Source organism: Zootermopsis nevadensis, unplaced genomic scaffold (genome assembly GCF_977971745.1).
Source record: "Zootermopsis nevadensis isolate Lab colony 2312 unplaced genomic scaffold, Znev_1.0 Znev_ptg000002l, whole genome shotgun sequence".
Taxonomy (NCBI): Eukaryota; Metazoa; Arthropoda; class Insecta; order Blattodea; family Termopsidae; genus Zootermopsis; species Zootermopsis nevadensis.
Genome location: NW_028259134.1, coordinates 20,203,222 through 20,210,549, shown reverse-complemented (window position 1 = coordinate 20,210,549; position 7,328 = coordinate 20,203,222). Strand labels below are relative to the sequence as shown.

The following is a 7,328-nucleotide window of genomic DNA, read 5'->3' as shown; positions in this document are numbered from 1 at the left end:
ATGACGCGAAATTTACGCAGAGAAGTCTCAAGATGACGCTGAAGACGAAAGTATAGGCACCCGCCCACCCCGGGTGCCAACCATAGGGATTAGATTTGTTTTGAATGTTCTTTGGGTTGTTTGATCGATTCTGGACTTGTCATTGCAGTCTGGATGGTTGACTTGTATTTTTTTTCTCTCAGGATTTTATTAACGTAAGGTGAGTACTTTAAGGTGCAGTGAGTTGATTTGGCTGCAGTGAGTGCTGTTATAGGAGTAGAAGCCTTCAAATTTTTTAAGTTATTTCGAAAGTCATTTTTTTCAAACGCATTTTTCTGCCGATCTGCTGGAATCTGAGTGACAAAATTTATGTCAGCTGGAGGTCACGCACAGGTCACCATTATGTCATAGTCACAACAATATCAGTATGTGGGTGTTCCGAATAGATACATTTAAATTTCTCATGGTCATTCGAAGGTCATTTTTTCAAACGCTTATTTCTGCCGATCTGTAGGAATCTGAGTGACAATACTCATGTTAGTTTGAGGTCACGGAAAGGTCATCGTAACGTCAAAGTAAGTACCAAGTTTTTTCGAATAGAGCCCTTTAAAATTTTTTCAATGTAATTTTTCTGCCGGTGTTATGGAATCTGAGTGACAAAATATATGTCAGTTGGAGGTCACGTACAGGTCACCGTCATACGACAATATCAGTCGGTGGGTTTTACGAATAGCGTCATTCGAAGTTTCCCCTTACTGGGTTCCCGGTAAGGATTCCCCACGTGCAGATTCCACCCCCATACAGGATTCCCCATAATGATCCTACCCCCGCGCGCCCTACCCCCGCGCGCGCCCTACCCCCGCGCGCGCCCTACCCCCGCGCGCGCCCTACCCCCGCGCGCGCCCTACCCCCCCGCGCCCCCTACCCCCCCGCGCCCTACACCCCCGCGCCCTACACCCCCGCGCCCTACACCCCCGCGCCCTACACCCCCGCGCCCTACACCCCCGCGAGGTGGAATCCCAGGCCGTTCCTTGAGCGAGCAGAGGCGCGGACCCGGCTCCGGACAATGGCCCGGGCGCCTGGTGGCGGGTTCCAACGAACCGCCCGAGTCGGACGAGTCCAACTCGTTGGCTTTGCGCTCGCACGCTACGGAAAACAGGACCTCGTGGGCGAGGCAAGTCGTCAACTCTTTCGACTAACCAACCTGGCAACAGATCTTGTCTACAGGATATAGCAAGAGCTTAATAAGATTAGGTCTAATGAAAGGACCACTCGAAATTCGAAAATAGTACCAGCAGCGAAGGCGCGGTAATTGACATCGAATAATTCCGAAAGGGGGGCTCAACCCCAGCGGCCGAGTGGTCTTAGGAAATTAAAACAAACCTCATAAAGCAAATAATAACTTGCGCCCTCTGTGCGGGACGGAGCTTGAGGTGGGTCCCCATGTTCCCGCACAGAGGACGCTGCCATTTATTTTACGTTTTTCGAGCTTTTTTTAATTCTCCACAGGCCGTGGCTGACCCTCCGTCCCGCGATTTGGTTTCATTCGATTAAATTATTGAGTTTTCGCTGCTGGTAGTATTTTCGCTTTTAGTGTTTTATTACTGGACGTATAATTTTATCTGCCCCTTAGTTATCTCTGCCGACGCGCGGTGGATGAGTTTTTCATCTTGGCTTTCCGAGCGTGCTCCGCGAAACCTGTTTCCTCCGGACAAGTTGAGGTTCTTTCTGGTTGTCTGTCTCCTGCTCCGGTACAGCGCGTATGTATGCAGTCTTTACGTAAGTTGGGGCTTCAGTCGGCCATTTTGATATTACGTCTCAGCTTGTGTTTGGTTGAATTCTCGATCTATTCGACAGTCAAAGAGCTGTTGAAGCTTTCGTGGTGGTATTACGAGGCTCTAAAGAATGCAGGGGATTTCGTGATAGTTAAAATACTAACCGATTTTCTGTAGAAATTAAAAAAATCGTTGAGTTAGATTTTATTCGACTTAAACCCTTGCACGATTGAAAATTTAATCCTGGAATCAGAAGCGAAAATAATAATAAATTCTTATTGTGTGGATTTTCGCCTCTTTTAATACTCACTGAACGTGTAATGGAAGCACAAATCGATTAAAATTGTAATATTGATTATAATTGGCTCCTGGATTTGATCTTATCATAATGAATACAGATTTAACCTGGTCGCATAGATAATGATCCTGACTTATCGGCATTTGTGTCGGGCGGCTTTACAGGTGAATTACGTCGCGGATTGGTAAAAGATCGTTTATATATTTTTCTCTAGGACTGTGACACGCACATGCGACAGGAAAAAGTACATCGTGATCTCATCCTCGTGCGTGTGTCTCGTTGTGGGTCCCCGGGTGCTACGTCTTGTACATTCAAGGTGAGTAGCATGAAATATTCCGTCCTCTCAAGTAGAGAAAAGCAAAACTTATATCGCGTGCTGTTACCGATACAACGTGACTTGGGCTACGTCACACAAGACAAGATGGCTGAAATGACGTTGCAACACTAAACTAAGTATTCTGAGATCATTTTATTTTACATTTTGATTGTTCAGTGATAATTCCCAAGCAGATGAAGTAGAGTATTCCATCTGCTTCTAGGTCAGTGGTAACAACCACGTCACACTCGTTCAAGACTTGAGGTTTTCGCAGCGTTGAGGTTAATGGCAGCTTACATCGTGAGGTCGCTTACGCCATACAACACGAAAACCCGAAAATTACTTTGCAGCAGCAGCGAACTAAGGACTCCGGTGAGCACAATGAGAAATTATATTCCATTAATATGATATAATGCCCACTGATGGAGCTTCAGACCCTACATATAAATTCTTGTCATTATATGGGGCATTCTGTCTGGTTTCAGGTGATTGGCGTCAGATTTTAGCCTTTCACGGTGATTATGATATCATCATTATTCTTCATCACCGTCGTGAACCCTCTAAACGTGAATCGAGCCTTGCAGGCGGAAGGAAGATTTTTCTACAGGACGCTGCTCTGTGACGTCATCTGGCACGAGACGTCTGAAACGACGAGGCACCAATGAGCGACGGACTCGAGTGAGTACGGTGATCGAAAATTGTAATGACTTTCATAGATGGTGTAAAAATTAGTATGTCTCGACGGCAATGTAGTGTCTGAGTAAAGCCTGGTCTGCGTGGATGTGGGAGGAATGGGATTTCGCGAAGGTACCGATATCGTAAAAATCAAAGAATGTTTGAAACCGCTACATACGGTAAGGAATCGAGTTGTTTCATGAGTTGGAAACAGAAAGGAAACGTTACAGATCATTTGAGAAGTGTTGAAGAGAAAGGAGAAAATGCAGACAATCACAGAGACGCGGTATGAGACCAATTTCTTGCGTCTGTCTTGTTGTAAACATACACGGCAGTGATCGTGTAGCTGACAGTCGTGTAACTCAGTGGTATTTAACCTGGGGTACGCGTACCCCCGGGGGTACGTGAATTTTTTTAAAAAAAACATTATTTTATGATAAACACTGAATAATCAGTAACGTAATTTATTTAATTTATTTTAGATGTAGATTATATAATGTGTATAACTTGAATTATACACCAACAACTTTGGGGGTACAAAGTTGAAGAGAAATTATATTTGGGGGTACGCGAAGACATCTTAGGGGGTACGTGAAATTTAAAAAAATATATATATATTATTTTATGATAAACACTGAATAATCAGTAATTTATTTAATTTATTTTAGATGTAGATTATATACTATGTATAACTTGAATGATACACCAACAAATTTGGGGGTACAAATTTGGAAGAGAATTTATATCTGGGGGTACGCGAATGAAAAAGGTTGAATACCAGTGGCGTAACTTGTCGAAGCGTTTCTCTTCGTGTATGGAAACAGAAATGTTATTGGAGCGTTTAAAAAAACTGACTGGTCGTCCTTACTTCATTTCTCGTGAATAAATTTCGTAAGGAAATGCGTATGGAGTACGTAGAAGTCCGTATTCGTCCTTCTCGTGGTGATTGAATTAGAAATAGCTGCTAGAATGTGTAGTGCTATATAGAGCAGAGGTTCCGAAAGTGTTGGGTGTAGTTTTTTTAACGAAATACGGAGAAACATTTTAACATCCTTGGCTTGATCGAGGCAGTTTAGAAGTGGAGGACATCAGAAGAAAGTATCGCTCTACGATGAACCTGCGTTGAACATGAATTTTAAACCAGTGACTTGTTTTCCAGATGCTACTTACATCATCCAACAGGAAGTATGTGATATGATGTGGCAGAACTGAACTCGAGACTCGTGGTAAGTGCACTGGACTACTATTTTCAATTACCTTCCGATATTGCCCATCAGTTGAATTTCAGTGCCCGTAAATATCGGCTGTGTAATGCGTGAAACATACTTTAGAGCGCTCTACTCTTTTGAAATCATTTAGAAAGTTGATTTATTGTCATCATCAGGAATATAGTAGAGTCTATTTTCAGTACTTTCTGTCTAGCCATTGAAAATGTTAAATTTATTAAACATTGGTCTGACTCATTTGAAATTGAAAATGGTCTGAAACAAGGAGATGCTTTGTATACTTCTAGGTCAGCAGTAACAACCAATTGACATTCGTACAAGATTTAATTAAGGTTTTCGCGGCGGTGAGGATAATCGTGAAGTCTGTTACGCCATACAACACGAGACGCCGAAAATGTCTCCGGAGCACAGAACTAAGGACTCCATATTCCATTAATATGATATAATTCCCACTGATGGAGCTTCAGACCCTACATATAAATTCTTGTCATTATATGGGGCATTCTGTCTGGTTTCAGGGGAAAGGCATCGGCGTCGGATTTTAGGTTTTCACGTGGTTCCGAAACTCAGAAGAGGATCTTCATCGGATTTTCACCCGCGCGGTTGTGTCCTGTTGCGTCTACGCGCTCCGGGGAACCCGGAGTTCCGCAGTCGCTTCCACCCGGACGCTGCACTCTCGTCGTGTTTTATTGACAACTTTACGTCTGTCTCCAGTTTCGGCTGTCATCTATCCGGCATATTTCGTTTCAACCATCGTTGCTGGTGAGTGAAACGAATGAGTTTAATTTTAAATTAACACACGACTAACGTCTGGGGTGCAGAGGTTAAACTCCTTCCAAATTAATGTTTTGCGGTTTTTCCATCCTTTGAAGCAAAATGAATTCAGATTTTTTCTATTTATTCTTTTTCTTCTTTTTCGCCTTCTTCCTACCCTCAGAGGATAGACGGGTTAGAGTAGAGATGTAGCTGCATGCATTCTTAACCACTAACAACAACATCGACCCTACAGTCCAGCCGCTGCGCTGAACGGAATATCAGCGGAATCCAGCAAAGACACAGTTTGCCCAAAATGTTAGAAATGTTGAGGAATAAATCATAGACCATATTTATCTGCTTTGCGTTAAATTTCAGTAGGCTTTGGAAGATATTCAGGATTTTAAAAAGTGGGTATTTTCTCTTTTGATGATCTGAGCTTTTCAAGTTAAGTAATTGTGAGGTGACTTAAGCGTCTGCTAAGAGAAACTATAAATCGGGGAACATTTTCAATTTTGAAAATTTTTCATGGGGCTGAAAACTACATTATCCTCATTTACTTACGCAGCTTTGCCCTTAGATTATAGTCATGTGGCAGAACTGACGTACAGTCGAAATTTGACCACCTCTGACGTAGACAAAGTTCATTCAGTGAAAGTGATTGAGAAATGATTGAAATTTTATAGTATCGTAGGCATCAGTACTAGGACTTTAAAAGTGTGGATTGATGAGAGATTCACACTGAAATTAGGGACGAGACGTAGTGGACAACGAAATCACATGCAGATAACGTGTGAATAAAATAATAGAGGCTTTTTGAAGCCGAAATAAGTGAAACGTCCGACAGTGACATTTTAAATGAAGTTTTCAGATTGTTTTATGTTGAAGATGTTATTTAATAAATAAATAAATAATTTACTTGTACTTTTATTTTTTCCGATTGTAGAAACAACGGAAACTGTAACACTTGCTTGTATACCTTTGTTTCCATTTCCCTTTATAATAGGTGGAAGAACGACATATGTCACTATTTCGTCTTTAAATTTTCGTATTTGAGTTGACTTCCAGTGAGATCAGATATTAACAGCAGCTAACATTTTTATGACTTGTTACATTATAATTATTAATTATATAGTAGCGTACTAGCAAATCAAAGTGTGCATTGATGGCAAATCAAAAATTCTCAATTGGATTTTAATCTAGCGAATTTGGTGGCAAAAATACAACTTTGCATCCGACACTTTCTATTAATTCCCTTGTTCTTTCAGACTTATGAAAGCTCGCATTGTCAAGACATTTGCAAAGAACGTCGCTCATATTATATATAAATCAAATAATACAGAAGTCATGGAGCCCACCCCTCAAAAGAAAAGTCAACTCTAATTGTTCATTGCTTTGTGAATGGAGGTAGCGCGTAGCTCTGAAACGTGAGTGAACTTGTAGCAGACGACACGAGAAACAACGGACGATTGCCATGTCCAGATACGACGTCATCTAAGAAATCTCCAGTTCATCGCTGGTGGGTGAAATTTATCTCGTTGCAGTCGTAGTTTGTAGCTTGGTTTTTGCCAGTATCTTGTAGTTGGGAGATTTTAGTGAATGAAGTCTTATTTCCATCCTTGAAGGAAAACGAATTGCAAATCTTCATCTTCTCGTTCTTTATCTTTATCTTTATCTTGTTCTTTCTCACCTTCTTCTTACTTACACGGGCTAGAGTAATTTCTTTTTAAAGATAAGTTCCGCCTGTGTTTAAATACGTACTACGGCATGAAGGCGTATGGGTTATTGAAGGTTTAGGTACGTGCATATTTAACTGCTAGCTAGATGGAGATACGTGGACAGCATCACGTTCCAGCCGGTTTACCCGAAGGAAAAATTCACGGTATCTTCTGTGTATATTATTGAATTGGACCGAACTTGATTGTGCCGCTGTCGGTAGTTGAACCGCGGACTTCCAGATTGTCCGGAAATAAAATATTAATCGTGGTAAAAATCGGGGATGACTTAGAAATTACAAGTGAATACGGATTTTGAGTCTGAAAACCCGAAGGGAAGACATAAAATTGGATGTGAAGATAATATAGTGTATAGTAACAGGTGCTGTGAACACGGGAATGAACATCGGTAGACATAATTTGTAGATTTATGTCTATATCATAGTTTAATTTAAAATTTTTGAGAAGTATGTAGTGAAGGAGGACAATTATGGGAATCGTGTCAGATATTAATGAGGTATGTTAAACTCGACGTCGAAAACACGCGGTTTACGTCGTGCAAGACACGGCTTACTTTATGCGTCTCGTTTG

General features: G+C 41.4%; 1 long non-coding RNA gene across 1 annotated transcript; it reads left to right on the top strand.

Annotated features, from left to right (window-relative positions):
• The first annotated feature begins 1,512 nt into the window (after positions 1 to 1,512).
• Positions 1,513 to 5,886, top strand: LOC147875111 (uncharacterized). The gene is made up of 7 exons (XR_015536274.1): positions 1,513 to 1,758; positions 2,267 to 2,368; positions 2,592 to 2,740; positions 2,854 to 3,046; positions 4,203 to 4,269; positions 4,788 to 5,031; positions 5,207 to 5,886. It is a non-coding gene; the product is annotated as an uncharacterized LOC147875111 (long non-coding RNA).
• Positions 5,887 to 7,328: the final 1,442 nt, after the last annotated feature.